The sequence below is a fragment of the Schistocerca gregaria genome, chromosome 2 (genome assembly GCF_023897955.1).
Source record: "Schistocerca gregaria isolate iqSchGreg1 chromosome 2, iqSchGreg1.2, whole genome shotgun sequence".
Classification (NCBI taxonomy): Eukaryota; Metazoa; Arthropoda; class Insecta; order Orthoptera; family Acrididae; genus Schistocerca; species Schistocerca gregaria.
Window position 1 is genome coordinate 297,898,015 of NC_064921.1, and position 21,279 is coordinate 297,919,293.

Below are 21,279 nucleotides of genomic sequence, written 5' to 3' on the forward strand. Positions count from 1 at the left end.
AAAGTGCTGACTGGCTGTGGACTAGGAAACAAATACCGCAGCCTGTGAGACTCTTACAACGAATCATACCAACCCACGCCACACGCAGTACATTGAAGGAGTGTGCAGTCAACATCCTTCATGACGAACACATATGTCGTTTTCACTTTCGTCCATCCTAAAAATTAAAAGATCGCACACTGTTCTGACATTCCTCTGCTCTACAATCTTAAAAGCTACTTTCGTAAAAAGTCGGTTTATTGGATCGGAGGAACAAAGATTCGTAGGTACTCCCACTCGGCCAGTAAAGCTATATTGTGGCACATTTCATTTCGCAATTTTTGTTTCAGCCATTTCTAGACTAGACCACCGTATTCCAGATTGATGCATTTAACTACCATCTCTGAAAATCGTGGAAAAATCTAGTTCAGAATGTATTAATAGATTGTAACAAGAAAAGGAAGTTTCTTAATTTACTGCCTCCCAAGGTGGTTTCCGACAAACGTAATCTGTGGACAACTGCAAGACTGAATTGCTCTTACAAAAGTCTAAACATGGCACTGAAACGTAGCTCCAAAATGGGCATAGACTTAAGATCGATACTCTATGCAGGATTTGTAAATAATATATTGCAGCAATCAGTCGTTCTTTTAAAAGACGGCTGATTACTGCAACCTATAGTTTGCAAGTCAGCATAACAGTCGCTGAGTGCAACAGCTTTCTGAATGAAAGGTAAACTTATTCAGGATTTGTTTGAGGACATACTTTTTCTCCCCTGGCTCTGTGAGTTCAGTCTCAATTGCTACAACATTTTTCATCATCATTTCCATTGCTACGTAGTCATAAGATCTCTAATAAAGACACAAGTAATATCTGTGTTTACCTGTATGGATACACGAATACTAAACACCTAATAATTAAGAAGAAGCCGACGACAATTACTTTTAAGTAAACAGGAAAGAATATGACGCCACAAGACTGAGGGATTATTAAAGAGCCCTCTACTATATTCTTGTAGACTAGGAACGTTGAAACGTGAGGCAGGTATTAGCCCTCTGTACTGCACATGTCTAGCTAATTCTCAGGACTCTTATCCAACTTTACGAGCCTCGCTTTCAGACGTCAGTGAGTTGATTCAAAGGCCACATTTTACCCTCAGAAACCAGAACCACAGAGAATGCTTACCATTTCAAAAATAACTTTGTTGTTGGTAAGAAGTGGAAGTCCTATGAGTGAGGCAGGTAAAATATGGTGTTCGCGCTAGACTTTCAAATCTGTAGGAGCGATACACTATTCGGTAAACTTGTTGAGTTGTGACGTTGGAGATTGTCTTAAAGAACAAGGATACCCTTGGCGAGCATGACTGCCTCTTTGTGTCCTCAGGATTAAAGTGTACGACGGGATAGTAGTGACACTCAATCTGGTCACAACTGAGTTCTGTGTAGTTGTTAGTGCATATATCAGACCTGAGTGAATCCAAACGTGGGAAAATTACTGGTGCTCGTATGCAGGATCCTTTCATAACCACGTTAGATGACGTGTTTGGTGTTTCAAGAGGCGCCGTATCGAAGATTTATACTGCACACAAGTTAAGTAGAAAAACATCATCCGCTAAGTCACGATACGTACGAAACTACACTACTGACCATTAAAATTGCTACACCAAGAAGAAATGCAGATAATAAACGAGTATTCATTGGACAAATATATTATACTAAAACTGACATGTGATTACATTTTCACGCAATTAGGGTGGATAGATCCTGAGAAATCAGTACCCAGAACAACCATCTCTGGACGTAATAACGGCATTGATACGCCTGGGCATTGAGTCAAACAGAGCTTGGATGGCGTGTACAGGTACATCTGCCCAAGCACATACAACACGATGCAACAGTTCATCAAGAATAGTGACTGGCGTATTGAGACGAGCCAGTTGCTGAGCCGCCATTGACCAGACGTTTTCAGTTGGTGAGAGATCTGGAGAATGTGCTGGACAGGGCAGCAGTCGAACATTGTCTGTATCCAGAAAGGCCCGCACAGGACCTGCAACATGCAGCCGTGCATTGTCCTGCTGAAATGTAGGGTTTCGCAGGGATCGAATGAAGGGTACAGCCTCGGGTGGTAAAACATCTGAAACGTAATGTCCAATGTTGTAAGTGCCGTCAATGCGAACAAGAGGTGAGAGAGACGTATAACCAATGGCACCCCATACCATCACGCGGGGTGATGACGAATACGAGCTTCCAATCTGCGTTCACCGCAATGTCGTCAAACACGGATACGACCACCATGATGCTCTAAACAGAACCTGGATTCATCCGGAAAAAATGACATTTTGCCATTCGTGCACCCAGTTTCATCGTTGTGTATACCATCGCAGGCGCTCCTGTCTGTGATGCAGCGTCAAGGGTAACCGCAGCCATTGTCTGGGAGCTGATAGTCCATGCTGCTGCAAACATCGTCAAACTGTTCGTGCATATGGTTGTTGTCTCGCAAACGTCCCCATCTGTTGACTCAGGGATCGAGATGTGGCTGCACGATCCGTTACAGCCATGCGTATAAGATGTGTATCATCTCGGCTGCTAGTGATACGAGGCCGTTGGGATGCAACACGGCGTTCCGTATTACTCTCGTGAACCGAATACTAGTGATACGAGGCCGTTGGGATCCAACACGGCGTTCCGTATTACCCTCCTGAACCCACCGATTCCATATTCTGCTAACAGTCATTGGATCAAGACCAACGCGAGCAGAAAGGTCGCGATACTATAAACCGTAATCGCGATAGGCTACAATCCGACCTTTATCAAAGTCGGAAACGTGATGGTACGCATTTCTCTTACTTACACGAGGCATCACAACAACGTTTCACCAGGCAACGCCGGTCAAATGCTGTTTGTGTATGAGAAATCGGTTGGAAACTTTCCTCATGTCATCACGTTGTAGGTGTCGCCACCGCCACCAACCTTGTGTGAATGCTCTGAAAAACTAATCATTTGCAAATCGCAGCATCTTCTTCCAGTCAGTAAAATTTCGCGTCTGTAGCACGTCATCTTCGTGGTGTAGCAATTTTAATGGCCAGTAGTGTATGTGTGAATAGATGCTAACAGACGGTCACTGAAAACGGTTGTGAAGAAAAATAAGAGGACGACACCTACATAGGTGACTGCTGAAACAAATGTCGCACTCGCGAACCCTGTCAGTACCAAAACAGTGAGAACGGAGTAGCAAAAGGTGGAAACTGGAATCACTTACTGGAATTCCGAAACACCAAGTCAGTGATGCAAATGTCCCAAAAATGAAAACGTGGGGCCGAAGACATGAAACCTGCACCGTGAGGCAATGGGACAAAACAGTTTGGCTCGATGAGTCTTGTTTCCGTCTTTTGATCGAGATTACATCTGCAGTACGCCATCCCGAGCCTTCGGTGCAGACTGCCTGCTATAAAGAGTAAAACATGTCGAGGTTTCGTGGTGATCGGGGCAGCCTTGACATGGTATTCCGCGGGACTCATGGGTCATATTACTGATAAGGTTTATTTGAACATTTTGGCTGATGAGGACCATCCATAGTACGATACTTGTACAACGCTGTCCCATATTCACACTGCTCGCATCGTCCGGGACTGGTTTTGAAAGCACGAGAATCATTGTCGGACCTATCCTGACCAACACGGTCACAAGACAGCTCGAGCCTCTGTGCTGCAGATACGAGAGCGTCATAGCTACCCACCTCCATCATGATTATTAGAACTTTCCACTATTTTGCAGACTTATATTTATCCATTCCGAGATGATTGGAAGTCGTAGTTCAAGAAGACTGATGTGCTTCACTTGTTTCGATTGAAATTCTGCGGATGACATAGCACAGCATTTTGGTAAAAGATCTGTCGATTGTTTACTCCTCTTGAAAATACTTCGTAAGTCGAATAACTAAGGAAAATAGATTCCGTATGATTTAGAGCCGAACCAAGGCCCCAGGAGTAGGCAACATTCCATTAGAACTACTGATAGCCTTGGGAAAACCAGCCCTGACAAAACTCTACCATTTGGTGAGCAAGATGTATGAAACAGGCGAAATACCCTCAGACATCAAGAAGGATATAATAATTCCAATCCCAAAGAAAGCAGGTGTTGACAGATGTGAAAAATACCAAACTATCAATTTGATAAGTCACAGGTACAAAATATTAACGCTAATTCTTTACAGTCGAATGGAAAACTGGTAGAAGCCGACCTCGGGGAAGATCAGTTTGGATTCCGTAGAAATATTGGAACACGTGAGTCAATACTGACCCTACGACTTATCATAGAAATTAGATTAAGGAAAGGCTAACCTACGTTTCTAGCAGTTGTAGACTTAGAGAAAACTTTTGGTAATGTTGACTGGAATACTCTCTTTCAACTTCTAAACGGGGCAGGTATAAAATACAGGGAGCGAAAGGCTATTTACAATTTGTACAGAAACCAGATTGCAGTTATAAGAGTCGAGGGGGCATGAAAGTGAAACAGTGGTTGGGAAGGGAGTGAGACAGGGTTGTAGCTTCTCCCCGAAGTCATTCAATCTGTATATTGAGGAAGCAGTAAAGGAAACAAAAGAGAAATTCAGAGTAGGCATTAAAACCCATGGAGAAGAAAGAAAAATTTTGAGGTTCGCCGATGACTTTGTAAATCTGTCAGAGACAACAAAGGACTTGGAAGAGCAGTTGAACGGAATGGACAGTCTCTTGAAAGGAGGATATGAGATGAACATCAACAAAAGCAAAACGAGGATAATGTAATGTAGTCGAATTAAGTCGGGTGATGCTGAGGGAATTAGATTAGGAAATGAGGCACTTACAGTAGTAAAGGAGTTTTGCTATTTGGGGAGCAAAATAACTGATGATGGTCTAAGAAGAGAGGATATGAAATGTAGACTGGCAATGGCAAGGAGAGCGTTTCTGAAGGAGAGAAATTTGTTAACATCGAGTATAGATTTATTGTGTCAGGAAGTCGTTTCTGAAAGTATTTGTACGGAGTGTAGCCATGTATGGTAGTGAAACATGGACGATAAATAGTTTGGACGGGAAGAGAATAGAAGCTTTTGAAATGTGGTGCTACAGAAGAATGCTGAAGATTAGATGGGTAGACCACATAACTAATGAGGAGGTATTGAATAGAATTGGGGACGAGTTTATGGCACAACTTGACTAGAAGATGTGATCGGTTGGTAGGACATGTTCTGAGGCATCAAGGGATCACCAATTTAGTATCGGAGGGCAGCGTGAAGGATAAAAATCGTAGAGGGAGACCAAGAGATGAATACACTAAGCAGATACAGCTGGATGTTGGTTGCAGTAGGTACTGGGAGATGTAGAAGCTTGCACAGGATAGAATAGCACGGAGAGCTGCGTCAAACCAGTCTCAGGACTGAAGACCACAACAAGAACAACAACATGCTTTAGGTCAGTTTTTTCCCCATGGATTTCACTCTATTCGTTTCCTTCGCAGGTTTTATGGAGAATGTACTAACATTTCTGTTTTATGATGACCTCGGTTCGCTATGTGCTATGTGTTTCGATTTCCAGGTTTCGTGACTTTGAAATTCAAGCCAGTTGCTCCGATATCCGACTTATGAACAGACGATGCCACTTCCTGACTACAGACTTCCCTACTTCACTGTATACTCACTTTGTATGCCACTAGGTCCTTTATTCCGCCGAAACCATTTCAGTGAACGTAAAAGGAGTTCATTCATCTGTTTAGAAGCGGAAGTTTTATACTTGCGGAGTATCGGAGTCGTATTGTAAGTAAAAGAATGTCGGGGGAAATTTGTAACGAATGCCCTTCGCAACTTTGACAACGAGCACACGTAGAACCCTTCAGAAATGAGAGCGGAAAATGGGACATAAAGTATACGCTTCTGGTGGATCTGGAAGTGGAGCTCTAGTGCACTGGAAACGAAAACTGGGATGGCTAGCTGCGCTAACCTGACACGGAAAGACATTAACCCTGCAGCGCTCAAATTTTCGCTCATCTTTGCTTCACAAAATACGTCACGCGACGGTAGAGTGGGAAGTCAATAAGCAGGGTACGGAAGGACGGAAATGTCAGCCGTACATCGCGATCTCATCACGTTCGGCGAATCTGTTTTGCTCGGCTTCCACGGTGCCGGTATACAGGTGGAGTATCGGAGCGTATCCTGCGTGAATAATTGGCGGACAGCAGCGAGAGGAGGGCGATGGAATACACTCTCTCTCTCTCTCTCTCTCTCTCTCTCTCTCTCTCTCTCTCTCACACACACACACACACACACACGCGCGCGCGCGCGCAGGGGGCCCAGGGAAGTGAGGTTGTGACAGCGGAATCGCTACGCAGCCTGGCCGTCTATACGTCACTTTGATGTGCGGCCGCACCGCTTTCCCCATCGCAGGCTAATCATTGCCAGGTGTGCGCGACAGCGAAACCTTCTCTTCTCTTTATCGACGCTGCGAACAACGATCATGATCCCCGCTTCTATGTACTGCCAATCTCGCTGACCCTCTTCCTGTTTTAGATCTGGAGAGACGTTCAGCGCACATTTCGCTAGCTACTGTTCGTAGCAACAGCCGTTTATCTTGAAATCTATCTTCAGTGACGTCATCTTCGCAAACGAGTATACAACTACACCGATACTTTAGTCACTTCTTTGTTCACCGCTGGGCAACTTTCGGGATGAAACCTTCCATCTAAAACTTCGTTTGTCAATAACATATTTCGAACAACAGCGAGGTTGTTGGAAAGGGGATTATAGAACTTCTTGCGACGGTGTGATGTTTGATTAGAAACAAGAATGCACTTTTAAAATGTTTTACTTGTCTAGGTCGCAAATTTATACAATGATATGACGGGTTTCGATTGTGCTATCAGTCGTCTTCAGGTCATAAAACAACAGTTACCGTGTGTAACTTGTTGTACAGCCATGTACTGAGTCAAACAGGTAATGAGTTTTAACGACTCAGTACTTCATCGTGAAACATGTGACTAGTTACTCATGGTAACGATAGTTTTGTGATCTGAACATGATTTCTAGCACAATTGAAACCGGTCATATCATTCTATCATTTGTGACACAGACAAATAAATAAAAATTACTGAAAATTAAAATCACTGGTTCACATACATAACAATATTAAGTCACATAATATTAATTACATATTTACTATTTTATCTAGCCTGACAATTTTAGGTCACTCAGGTCCTCTCCTTCAGACAGCTAGGAAATCCACGTACCAAAAAAGTACACAAAACATTTTCATTTTCTAGGTACTCTGTTGATACAGTCATGTGCATTTGAGATGTTATTAAGATGAGTATTTTAATTATGAGCACAAATAAAAACAGTTAACCAGTAAACCCTCACTCCGAATCCTTAAAGAATTGAACTCGCATTGAAAGCAGTTATTCCTCCTGTACAGTGATATAATTTTGCAGACAAAGTCAATGGTGTGAAATGTGATGCTAATAGGACTAGTACTGAACAGGTATACAATTAAAACTTCATGCCTGAACAGCAAATATATTGTAAAGGATAGACCATTCTCCATTCGTAAATTTGTGGGGACTGTCGGCGAAAAAAGACGTTTCTGAAAAGTTTTAAGTTATGTGTAGGTTTTTTTGGATGGCGATTAGTGTTCTCAGTTTATTTTTGTAGCTTTATGACTGGAGTGAGGCAGCCTACAAGAAATTGCTCTCCTGTGGCAGTCTCTTCATCTCAGAATAGCATTTGCATCCTATGTCCTCCGTTGTTTGTTGAATGTACTCCGTTCTCTATTTTCCTTTGTAGTTTTTACTTTCTACAACTCCTTCAAGTACCATGGAAGTTATTCCCTAGTATCGTATCACATGTTCTATCATCCTGTCCCTTCCGTTGTCAGAGTTTTTCCTGTTATTCATTTCTTCGCTGATTCTGAAGAGAACCTCCACATTCCATACTTTAGCAGTCCACCCAATTTTCAACATTCTTCTGTAGCCTCACACAAATGCTTCGATTGTATTCTGTTCCGGTTTTCCCACAGTCCATTGTTCACTACCCTGCGATGATGTACTCCAAACGCACATTCACAGAAAATTCTTCCTCAGATTAAAGTCGATGTTTCATGTTAACGTATTTCCTTTGGCCAGGAATTCTCTCTTTTATTGTGCTGGTCTCCTTTTCGTGTCCTCCTTGTGTCTTCCGTCATGGGTTCTTTCGCTTCCATCGTAATAAAATTCGTTTGCAGTTTGATCACCAATATTGATGCTAAGTTTCTTGCTACCCTAATTTCTGCTCTATATCTCGATACTTTAGACTATTTTCGGTTTACTCGCTGTCCCTATACTGTACTCATTTATTGTTGCTTCTGTTTAACAGATCCTGTAATTCTTCTCGTCCCTCACTAAGGGTGGAAGTGTCATCGGTGAATCTTGTCATTGACATCCTTTCACCCTTAATTTTAATTCCACTCTTCACCTCTTTTTCTGTTTCGTCATTCCTTCCTGGATGAATAGATCTAAGAGCAAGGGCAAAAGACTGCATCACAGTGTTACACCCTTCTTAATCCTACCTTCTCCCACTCAGATGGCTGAGTTTGGTGGCAGAAATATTGAACTATTTGCTAAATTCTCCCATCCTATCCTTCAACTGTTGAAGGAAATTTTCGGGCCACACCTTTAAAATCAACATTTTTCGTGTCTTTCGTAGATCTGAAGGTTTGTGGACTGTTAGAGGAGCAGTGTTACCAGCTTTTGTACCCATTGGTTGACAGACGTGTGAAAAGTTTGTTCGTGGAGCTATGACTGATGGTATTCCTCTTACTAATTTCCATGCCAGTGCACAAAAACTTCACCTGCCCATCACTTCAAAGAAATATTTAGGATTCAGTGTATACGCATACGAGGCTAACAGGTACTCCCTTTCGAGAAGATTGGTAGCCTTACAAGTGCTGCTGAAGGATTATGTTTTTATGAAAGGAGTGCTGAAAATATTTTCGGGTCTGCAGTAGGACTATCCATTATTGAGTTTACATCAGGGTGCCATGGCAGAATGACGAGTAGCCCGTTCGTGCAGTAAATTGATTACAGAGGGTGGTCCATTGTGTAACAGAAAAGTCTAAGTGTCAGTTCCTCGCATGCTCTAAATTTGTATGTGTACGTTTTTGGAAAATGAAGGAACTACACAGCAGTTGCTCAGTACACAATATTTTATTTTTTTTATTTTTGCCGCGCGGGGTAGCCTTGTCACGGTTCACGCGACTCTCCCCTTCGGAGGTTCTAGTCTTCCCTTGGACATGGGTGTGTGTGTTGTTCTTAGCGTAAGTGTGTTTTTAAGTTAGGTTAAGCAGTGTTTAAGCTTAAGGACCGATGACCTCAGTAGTTTGGTCCATTAGAATTTACCACAAATTGGCCTTTTTTTTTTTACTCTCGAGGAATAATATATCGCGTGAGTGGGATCTGACTGCTGGGTGTGCCGCGTGCACATAGGATCGACCGCCAGTGGACAACAGCTGTTTTTTCTCCGTTAGTAGGTAGAAAGTGGCATACCTCCGGCCAGTACTACAGTGTAGAGTACAGTGACGTCTTCTGCTACAGTGTGAAAGACGGCCATGTTGAAATAGTTCCTAATTCTACAATAATTCACTGTCTCGTAATACGATAAATCCAAACATACTGTATCAGCATGCTTGATGGATTGAGGCGCATATATTAAGACTTTCATATTATAAATATCGTAAAAACTGTAGAAATTAGTTGAACACAGTTCACAAATATAGTTACTGCAAATTAATAACTCCCAACGCTTCGTGTGATCTATATAAACGAAGCATTCGACCTAACTTACGACTCTAGCTACCATCCTTAAGTCAAACATTGTTCTATATATTTTTATTACGTAAATGTGTCAGGTCATAGTATCCTCCACATACACACGGCAAATGAAAGCAGTATGGCAACTCCGAAATCATAGTCTGGATTGTAAGCTGTACCCAGGAGCAGTTATTGACTCAGATCACAATGTAGTAATGGTGAAGAATTCGCTTGAAGTTTTCTAAGGCTATTGATAGAACAATAAATAATAGTCCAGTAGGCAGTACAGTTGAAGAGGAATCGACATATCGAAAAGGGTAATCACAGAAGCTGGAAACTAAAACACAGGTACAAAGAAAGCAACCGTAAAGAAACCATGGTTAACAGAAGTAATACTTCAGTTGATCAATGAAAGAAGGAAGTACAAAAATGTTCACGGAAATTCAGGAATGTAGAATTACCATTCGCTGAGGAATGAAATAAGTAGCACGTGCAGGGAAGCTAATACGAAATGGCTGCAAGAAAAATGTCAAGAAATCGAAAAAGAAATAATGGTCGGAATGACTGACTCGGCATATAGAAAGTAAAAACAATCTTCGGTGAAATTAAAAGCAAGGATGGTGACATTAAGAGTGCTACCGGAATTCCATTTTGAGTACAGAGGAGAGAGCGGATGGATGGAAAGAGAACAGTGAAGAACTTACGTGACAGAAGAGGTAGGGGATTCAGTATTAGAATCAGAATTAGCTTTGGCGTAAGATGATATAACGCAGAAGGGATTAATGACATTCCATCATAATTTCAAGTAAATGATCTTTGAGTTTTAGGTAATATTGTAAATAGATTGAGCGTGAAAAGACGCTTCAATTGAGCAGGTCAAACATGAATTTCATATGTTTTAAAGCGGATTCTTTATTATTTGCTGTAAGCGAGTACGCGCTTGATTGTGTTTAATGAATTATGTCTATGCTTTAATGTGTAAGATATCGTGTTTGGTGTCTACATAAGCGGGAGGACTTGCTGTTTAATGTTTTATTAAGCAAATTGTGATCATTTTATAGATTTTCGTAATTCCTGATGCTTGGGGGAGCGAATGTTTCTCGTACATGCGAGCACTGAGGCACTTTTCTGGACATTCGGATTTATGGAAGGCCCTTGGGAGCGAGGTGGGGATTTTTGGGAGATTGAGAGAGGCTTGAAACACTTTATGTCGAGAGGTGATTGAGCGCGGAAGACTTTGTATAAAGATGTGAAAAGATGTGACAGCAGGGGAAGACTTGGTATAATGATGTGAAAAGATGTGATAGCCAGCACTTCGTGTCGTAACAGGATAGATAGAGAGAGAGAGAGAGAGGGAGAGAGAGGTTCTGAGTGATGGGGAGAGAGAGAGAGAGAGAGAGAGAGAGAGAGAGAGAGAGAGAGAGAGAGAGAGAGAGAACTGGTGTGTAGATGTGATGAAGTGAACTTCATGTCGAGACGTGATATAGAGGAGACATGATGCTGCAAGGCATAAAGTGGATTAAAGTGACAGAATATGAGCGGCTAGCAGTCGCGAACACTTCAAAATTTGCTCACACTTATTTATACACCGAGGACGTTGAGTAGTGTGGATTTTAACTGCCAGCGATTATCACAAAATGTGCTTCAGGGAACTTTGACGTGAATTCTTGCTTTTGTGGAATTATCTGTGCATAGTTCAAAGCTCGGTATTTAGTTATTTTGGTAAACTAGTGATTGCATATTGATTCCTGGGGAGTCAACTACCATTATTAGAAAGCAGATTTACGCAATGCTTACTGCAGTTCAGTATTACAAATTTATATTTTAAACTAGTATTATTATAGCATACCTATTTCTAAGTATTCTTTTCAGCTGATTAATTGAACAAATTATCTCTGAATTGAGCAGAAATTTGCGTTGTGGCCTACATCAGTTTATTGTTAGCAGTTAACAACCTTTTAATGCTATGTTTTGTTATCCATTTAATCTCAGTTTTTGTTTGGATAAAATTTCGTCCAACTTGCCAGTGCTTTAGGTACCAGAGCAGAGGGCAGAATCCGTAACCGTTACCTCAGCTATCGTAGCTAATGGGCACGAAAGCACACTTGCACGCCTCCAGCCTACTACAACGTCGTGCCGCGTTTTCTGCGTAGCCCAAATTCCAACCGACCACCAGTCCCTTAATTTGCTCACGTCGCAGGTCTAGTTCCTCGTCAGGAAATCTGATAAGAAAATCTAGTTGCTTTCCTTAGCAGTTGGTATGTCGGTTCTCGGATTCCTGATGGATGCCGAGATGGTAAGATTGTAGTGACCGTCGGTTTGCCTCCAATATATTATCACGAGTGCTCAGCTGGTGAAGTGGTTAAATCTAGGTTGAAAATTGGAGACGATTTTATCTGCAACGGGACTAGAACGTTGATCAGTTACTTGACAAGCTTTACTGTATCCATTACAGTGTAATTAACCAATACAGTGTAATCCTTAATGGAGGAGATTTACATTGATTAGGCGGACCCATTACAGCGTTAGAAATAGGATAACTGGTTTACAGTGTATTGTGTTGAACATTTTTTGCGTTTCTGCCTGTCAATCCCGACGCGGTAGACTACGGAGAAAGGTACTGTTCATTGCTTGCAGTCCATTTGTTCCCGACAATGTCACAAACTTTGAGGCCAACATTTTCTTCATGTTTTGCTTGGGAAAAGTACGGCACTTGTATCCACCATATTGTCTTATCCCAGTCCACCTTTCAAGGAAGGAGTTTATCATAAATTAATATTGTTACGTGTAGTTTACTACCACTGTGATCACTCTCTTGGGTTTACTCCATGCATGGCTTTCCTTGCCTTTAATATCGCTGCCCACGAAGCAGATAAGAAAAATCTGGTTGTTCTCAGGTTTACTTTTAAGCCCAGTTGCTCATTGGTCAACCTTTCTAATAACGGATCAATGCAGAGCAAGTAAGGGAGAATCGGAGAAGCACAAGAGCAAATTTGAGATCCACCCATGCTATGGAGAAGAGAAGGCTTGGTGTCCACGACAGTGAAGCTGATGTCTTGGTCGCCAAATTATCTTGACCTGAACCTGATGGAACGTACTTTGGACGCTACCGTGGGCCATCTCGGCACCCCCAAACCACCGGGAAGTACTTTGGAGGGAATTGCGTGATTTTGCATAGACAGCCGGTGACACATGCCTCCGGAAACCAATCCATGACTTCTATAGTCGATGTTACGCAGAAAAACTGCTGCATTGCGTTTCGCAGGTAGTTCAGTACGTCTTAAGCAAGTTACCATAACGTTTTGGGTTGCATAGGTAGACAGTAACTTTTCAAGAGTTTATGAAATGAATTTGGGATAAAAGAACTGTAAGGACGACTTCTATAACACGTCCTGACGAGTTATTGTATACTTAATAAAGGAATGGGTAGGAGGGGGGGGGGGGGGTCGGAGGAGGTCGGATGCGTGAGGGATATAATTGTTGAAGACCAGGGACTGAGCACAGTGTGCTGGTTAGTATGGATGTACGTTTCAGTAGGTTTACCCTCACAAAAGTCTCGGACAAGAGAAGGTGGCGTCAACATTTACGTCAAACAAGCCTTGGAAACAATGACTGTAACAAAAACAGCAACAATAAGAACAACAATTGATAAACATAAGGGAACAAATTTCACCTTCAGAATTTACTTATCTGTCTAGAGTAATGCTTTTCCAGCGATATGTCACAAATAGATAGTTGCCTCAACTGATAATATGAAAATTTTTTTCGTGGTTGGTGACTCTGTTCTTTCGACCACTACCATCAGCGTGACTGAGCTCTGCGGCCTTAGTTACAACAGCGCTGTGCTTGCAATTCGCTCAAAATAGCCACGTCAATTCGGAATCCGGCAGCGGCCGATCGATGAACTTCATGAACAACGGGCGGCAGGTCAAGCACGGTTCCTGGCGTGTGCTCGCCGCAAGGGCTTCTCTCGTGGTGACTGCGTACTCAACGCTCGCTGATAAAATGTACTGACAGTTCTACTTACACTGGTTCCTTTCGAGTGTTCGTGGTAATAGACAATCTACACAAGGTAGGAGGATTTCCTTAAACGTCTTTTACGAAGCTGAGAATTCCCCAGTAGCCAATTCTACACATTCTCTAAACAAACTTAAGCTTCCTCCAGAATAAAAGTTAACGTTTCCCTAGGGTTAACTGTAATGAGACTTCCTTAATGCCTTTTGAAAGTTTCGATAAAAAGATTTTGGTTTTGTAAAGAAAAGTGACTTTCTTGTACTCTTACGTTACATAAATTAAGAACTGTAGACAACGAAGTATTTTCTGTTTGCGGGAAATCCTTAATTAACTTCACAAGGTTAAATATTATTTAATCTCGCTCTTCTTTCTAGATAGTATGAAAGCTGTTCTCTATTTATAGATAGCGTTCGTGATTAGTGCGTGTGTGTGTGTGTCTGTGTGTGTGTGTGTGTGTGTGTGTGTGTGTGTGTGTGTGTGTGTCTAGTTTCGTTTTAGCATGTTGTATATTTACGTCATATACAGCTCTACTTACAGATATCGTGAATGTTGATGTACATGTTCCGTTCTTAGTCCATTGTTGCACCTAACTGCCATTTGAAATTTCGTTTTCACAGCATCAGAAACTGAACACTGTTTTTGATTTGATGTCTTAGATGTTGTTGCCTACTTTCAGTGTTATTGCCAGATATATACAGGGTGTTACAAAAAGGTACGGCCAAACTTTCAGGAAACATTCCTCACACACAAAGAAAGAAAATATGTTATATGGACATGTGTCCAGAAACGCTTACTTTCCATGTTAGAGCTCATTTTATTACTTCTCTTCAAATCACATTAATCATGGAATGGAAACACATAGCAACAGAACTTAGCAGAGTGACTTCAAACACTTCGTTATAGGAAATGTCCAAAATGTCCTCCGTTAGCGAGGATACATGCATCCACCCTCCGTCGCATGGAATCCCTGATGCGCTGATGCAGCCCTGGAGAATGGCGTATTGTATCACAGCCGTCCACAATACGAGCACGAAAAGTCTCTACATTTGGTACCGGGGTTGCGTAGATAAGAGCTTTCAAATGCCCCCATAAATGAAAGTCAATAGGGTTGAGGTCAGGAGAGCGTGGATGCCATGGAATTGGTCCGCCTCTACCAATCCATCTATCACCGAATCTGTTGTTGAGAAGCGTACGAACACTTCGACTGAAATGTGCAGGAGCTTGATGCTAGTACTGTAGAGCAATGAGTCGCATGTCAACACAAGCACCGAAGTCAACATTACCTTCCTTCAATTGGGCCAACTGGCGGTGAATCGAGGAAGTACAGGAAGTACAGTACATACTGACGAAACTAAAATGAGCTCTAACATGGAAATTAAGCGTTTCCGGACACATGTCCACATAACATATTTTCTTTATTTGTGTGTGAGGAATGTTTCCTGAAAGTTTGGCCGTACCTTTTAGTAACACCATATATATATATATATATATAGGGGTATGTTGAATTTTCGCCTGGAGCTGATGCAGGGGCACTGTAGACCACAGCGTTGGGCAGCAAACCGGAAGGCACGGTAACACTCGCGTGTCGGAGCATGAACTTTATGTACGACTGGGACGGAACAAGTCAGAGGTAGCTTAACACGGCGAGGAATTTGGCCGTTCTTCCAGTTTTATTTGAATTTTTTCGTTCTTGCTTGGCAGCCGTGGATGCAGCAGCGTAAGACAAGGAAGGCTACTGAAGCGCTCTGCCAGCAAGAACAAGGAGGATGGCCACCAGCTATGTCTATCCTGGCTGCAAACGATTACAGCTCTGCGGACCGCGTGTACGTATAGGCAGTATGTAGGGAAAGACGTTCACAAGTGTCCACCAGTTAGCTGCCATGAACAGGGCCGCAGAAAATCGGTCGAAACGTCGGCAGTTTTGTTGCTTTGGTGTTTTGTGATGATGAAGTGGCCTAATACCCAAAATTAGTTTATCCTAAATGACACAGGCTGTGAAAGCCTACGAACTAAATGGTAGGTTGTGAAACTGCGGTTATCGAATTTACAAGACGTGTATGTTACCTGAAAGTGCTCTATGTGATTAGTCAGAAGGGAAAACGTGAGGAGGCAGCAAAATCTTCAACATGAAGCTAAGGAAATACGAAAATCATCAGTAGCGGTTCTTCTGAAAGGGGCCTTCGTCAACAATAATTCTCCTTTTATTCTGCACAGGAACTAGACCAATCGAATTGGAGAGGACTGCACGACAGAGCGACGCGTCCCAGTGCTAAGACACACCACTCGTTCTTAGGAAGTCCAGGGTTTGATTCTCCATTCTGCCATCTTACATGGCTTTCCCTTGGTTTAGCTAAATCGCTTAAGGTACACGCGGGAAGATTCTGTTTAAGAGAACCTCCCAGATTTCCTTCTACGACCTATCCGAGTTCGAGCTTATACTTTAATGACCTCCTTGTCCTTCCCCTTTGTTTTTAATTACAGTACGAATAATATTTGTTACACTGGTAACTGAATCTGCAACTTTTCGTTCCCATCATCGGAGAACCATAAAAATAAGTATAGAAATTCTTACAGGTTGGGCGAACGGCCTTGCCACAGGGGTAACGCCGTTTCTCGTCATATCCCCGAAGTTAAGCGCTGTCGGGCCTGGCCAGAACTTGGTTGCGACCATCCTGTCTGTCTAGCGCTATTGGCACGTGGAGTGAGCTCAGCTCTTGTGAGGCCAATTTAGGAACTACATGTGTGAGAAATAGAGTCTCCGGTCACGAAAACTAACAACGGACGGGAGAGCGGTGTGCGACCACGTGCCTCTCCATATTCGGCTGAGATGACTCAGCGGTCGGTCGGTACCGTTGAGCCTTTCGAGGCTTCTTCGGACGGAATTTAGTTTTAATTTAGGTCTTACAGGTTGACTGAGTTTTGCCCTATAGTTCGTGAAAATTCAAACTTGAGAAATGGTGTATGTGACTGACGCGAGCTTCATGTTCGCATCAGTTACATGTTAACATTAAAATTTCGAAATTTACTGAGCTTTATTTTCTCGATATGAATTCGATTCCGTACTTCGAACTATCTAATCGTGTGAGAGGATCAGGATACATTCTTGGGGACTCTCCTTCCACGCAGTTCGTACGCGAGCTTGTAAAAAATAATCCAAGAGAATTTTTCGTGAACTAAATAATCCAAATTATAGTTTGAGACTATATAAAGAGAAAAGCTTAAAAACAGATGTGTTTCCAGGACAGGCTTACGACGGTGAGACATAGGCTTTCAATTGTAAAACATTCCAACGCTGGTGGTTGATCACCCAGTAATGGAGAGATGTATGCTGGGAAATACTTAGGAAAACAGTCAAATCTATTAGGCAACTTACCGGAGACAAAATTTTAGTTATGACAGAAATGAAAATTAAAAATCAGTTAGAACATACAACTAGGTGGACGATGGTTTGATGGCCAAGGAAGGTTTTTGCAGCTTTCCGAGAAACGAGAAATATGGCTTCATCTTCCCATTACGCTGAAACGTCACTTACTCGATAAAAATTAAGTGCATTGTAAGGTTTCATTCTCCAGCTTTCTTAGCGTGTCGCCAAACAATTCAGTATGCCTTTCTTTGTTTTCAGCAAGACCCAGCAAATGTTGTAAGTGATAGGGCAAGTGCAGTTAACGGCTCTCAAATCTCTCGACACACTTGGTAGGAATGTTTCTAGTTTTCTGCCAGGTCTACTGGTTCACTCACTTGAATTACTCAGAACACTTCCTTCGTCTATCATCATATGAATACGCAGTCAGTCCGTGTGTTGTCCTTCATAGATAAATTCAGTCTGTTGAAACTGCTTAAACTAGTGGCTTCAGCTTTCCGTAGATGATTGTCCAGTGCCGATTCAGACACACACACACACACACACAGCTCCGAACTGATACTTGCGATGTATGCTGGAAAATAATAACTGTAGAGTATTTATCTCTCATCAAAACAATCGTATGTATTAGAATGGATTGGAAACTACAGTTGAGATGGGAATGAAAATAAAATGGGACAGCGGGCACATATAGTCAGGTGAATGATAGGTTAATGCACCTGGGAAGGTTTTTGCAGAATTCTAAGAAATGAGAAATAAGTCCTCATCCTTTTGCTTAGGGAGGAGCGTCACACAGTCGACTGCACAGAAATGTTTCATCTCTGTCTTTCTTAGCACGTCGCCAAAGAGTTCAGTACGCTTTTCTTTGTTTTCAGCAGGAGCCAGCACTTGTTGTAAGTTAGTGCAAGCAAAGTTAACGGCATCTAAAAACTCGCTACTCAGTTAGTAGAGATACTCCTAGCCCTCTACAATTGGTTGACTTACTAGATCTACTGAAGAAACTTTCTTCGTGTCACTTCATCGTATCACATTCTTAATCAGCCCGTACGTCGTCCTTCATTCAGAAACTGCTCAAATCAGCAGCTTACGCTTTTCCTGGTTGAAAACAAAATGCTTTCTCAACTGATATTAGCAACTCGTTTTTTATATTGGAACAACGCAGAAAAGCTCACGCTGCATATTAGTAATCTCAGTGTAATCGACGCGAACTGGCTCCCTTTTGGCTCGAGTACTCTATAAGGTGTTGTCACAGCTATAATCGCTCAATCGGTGATAATCGGGACTTTGGATCCTCTTCCTTACCATTGTTTATCTTTCTTACGTAAAATTTATATTTCATGAAATAAAAATTAATTAAACAGGCACAGTCGTTTTGAATAATCCTGTATGTATATTTCTCTATGGAAAATGTTCACAGCGTATCAGCGCAAAATAATGGAACGCCATCCAAATGCGCCATGGCGTTGCAATCCTGTATGGGACACAGTGTGGAAGTTCCGAACGTTATACTTTCTGCCACGTTTGTAATTCAAGCTGTGTGGGAAGAATTTCATCCAGCGTAATCGTTCCTTCCCTCTCGTACGTCGCTTTCCCGGAACGACAGATGACCAGCGGAGTGATTTCATCCCAATGATATTTGGCGGCGCGGCAGGTAGTTGTCTGTTTCTGCAGCGAGGGCCGGCGCCGGCGATTGCGAGTCGTTTATCTGTTTACCCGCTGATAGCCGCTGATGGACGCCGCGTTGGGCAACGACCACCTTCCGCCATTTACACACAGGGCAGCTTTTCCTGGTAGGTGCTGCGGCGTCTCGTCACTGCTGTACTTTTATTTTTTTACTGGCCTAAATTGTGTGCGGACATTTGCAACGGAGAACTAGAGAACTTTACGCCGAAGAAATGAGCTCAACCGACATCTTTCGTTGTGATCTTTAGGCAGCCTGCTCTCCAAATTCGTAACTGTTTTGAGCTCTCCACATCCTAAATTTAATCGGTATCACAGATCATTCAAAACATGGACTGCTCCAAGTGACTAATATACGAGGGCGAGCTGAAACGCAATTCCTCCGAAAGTTTTACGTTAAAACTCTTAAAACTTTTTAAACAAAACGAACGTTATTAACATTCAACATCTCCGTTCTTCACGTCTACATATTTGCAACCCTCTTCAGTCATACGTCATCGAATTGTAGCATGTAAGATGACAGCGTGTAACGGACATATCGGTGAATGAGCAACAGAATTAAAAATTCGAAGAGTTCGTCTATACATGGCGTATCCTCTCCTTCAGGACGACAATGCCAGATCACACAAAAGCGCACTAACAATCGGACCACTTGAGCTTACTGTCAGCGATTATGCATCAAGTCGCGACTTTGCCTCATCCGAATTAAATCTGTTTCCAAAACTTAAAGAACATCTTTGGGGATTCACTTTGACAGCGATAAAGCGGTGCTAACGGAGCTGAGGTTGTCGCTGCATCAACAAAGTCCGACATTCTACAATGACGTGCCGACAAACTGGTCTCTAGGTGAGAGAAATGTGTTCGTCATCAGGGTAATTATATTGAGAAATAAATACGTTGACGTGAAGAATAAATATGTAGAAAGTTAATAACGTTTATTGATAATTCTTACTTATGGACTGTCTGACAGCAACGTAATAAAACACAATTTTAGTGCCATACGCGTTTCGCCTTTATTTTCTGCAAGGCATCATCAGTGGCCTGGAATATGTACATATGTTTCCTATTTAATTTACATTTTTATCACTGTACCTATAGGTTATAAACAGTTCTGATGGTTGGTATTTCCTATTAAGTAGTAACGTTTTGAACTGTACTTACAAGTTGCGTGGACAATTTCTTATATATTACGCTCCTGTTGCATTTTTGGTGTTGTTCTTCGTCTTATGAATGCCAATTTGCGTTTTTTTCCCACATTAACAGCACTATGAATTGAACGCTTGTTTCAATGCTATTTTTTGGTTTCTGTTGCCGATTGTAACATGTTTTTTCCAAAGATCGAACGTTATTGCCAAACTGTTGATTGTAACTATTGAAGTATCTGTGATCTGTTCGTATATATATATATATATATATATATATATATATATATATATATATATATATATATATATATATATATATATATACTCCAGGAAAATGAAATAAGAACACCGTGAATTCATTGTCCCAGGAAGGGGAAACTTTATTGACACATTCCTGGGGTCAGATACATCACATGATCACACTGACAGAAACACAGGCACGCAGTCGGGAACCGTGCGACTGCTACGGTCGCAGGTTCGAATCCTGCCTCGGGCATGGATGTGTGTGATGTCCTTAGGTTAGTTAGGTTTAAGTAGTTCTAAGTTCTAGGGGACTGATGACCACAGCAGTTGAGTCCCATAGTGCTCAGAGCCATTTGAATTTTTGAACCACAGGCACATAGACACAGGCAACAGAGCATGCACAATGTCGGCACTAGTACAGTGTATATCTACCTTTCGCAGCAATGCAGGTTGCTATTCTCCCATGGAGACGATCGTAGAGATGCTGGACGTAGTCCTGTGGAACGGCTTGCCATGCCATTTCCACCTGGCGCCTCAGTTGGACCAGCGTTCGTGCTGGACGTGCAGACCGCGTGAGACGGCGCTTCATCCAGTCCCAAACATGCTCAAGGGGGACAGATCCGGAGATCTTGCTGGCCAGGGTAGTTGACTTACACCTTCTAGAGCACGTTGGGTGGCACGGGATACATGCGGACGTGCATTGTCCTGTTGGAACAGCAAGTTCCCTTGCCGGTCTAGGAATGGTAGAACGATGGGTTCGATGACGGTTTGGATGTACCGTGCACTATTCAGTGTCCCCTCGACGATCACCAGAGGTGTACGGCCAGTGTAGGAGATCGCTCCCCACACCATGATGCCGGGTGTTGGCCCTGTGTGCCTCGGTCGTATGCAGTCCTGATTGTGGCGCTCACCTACACGGCGCCAAACACGCATACGACCATCATTGGCACCAAGGCAGAAGCGCCTCTCATCGCTGAAGACGACACGTCTCCATTCGTCCCTCCATTCACGCCTGTCGCGACACCACTGGAGGCGGGCTGCACGATGTTGG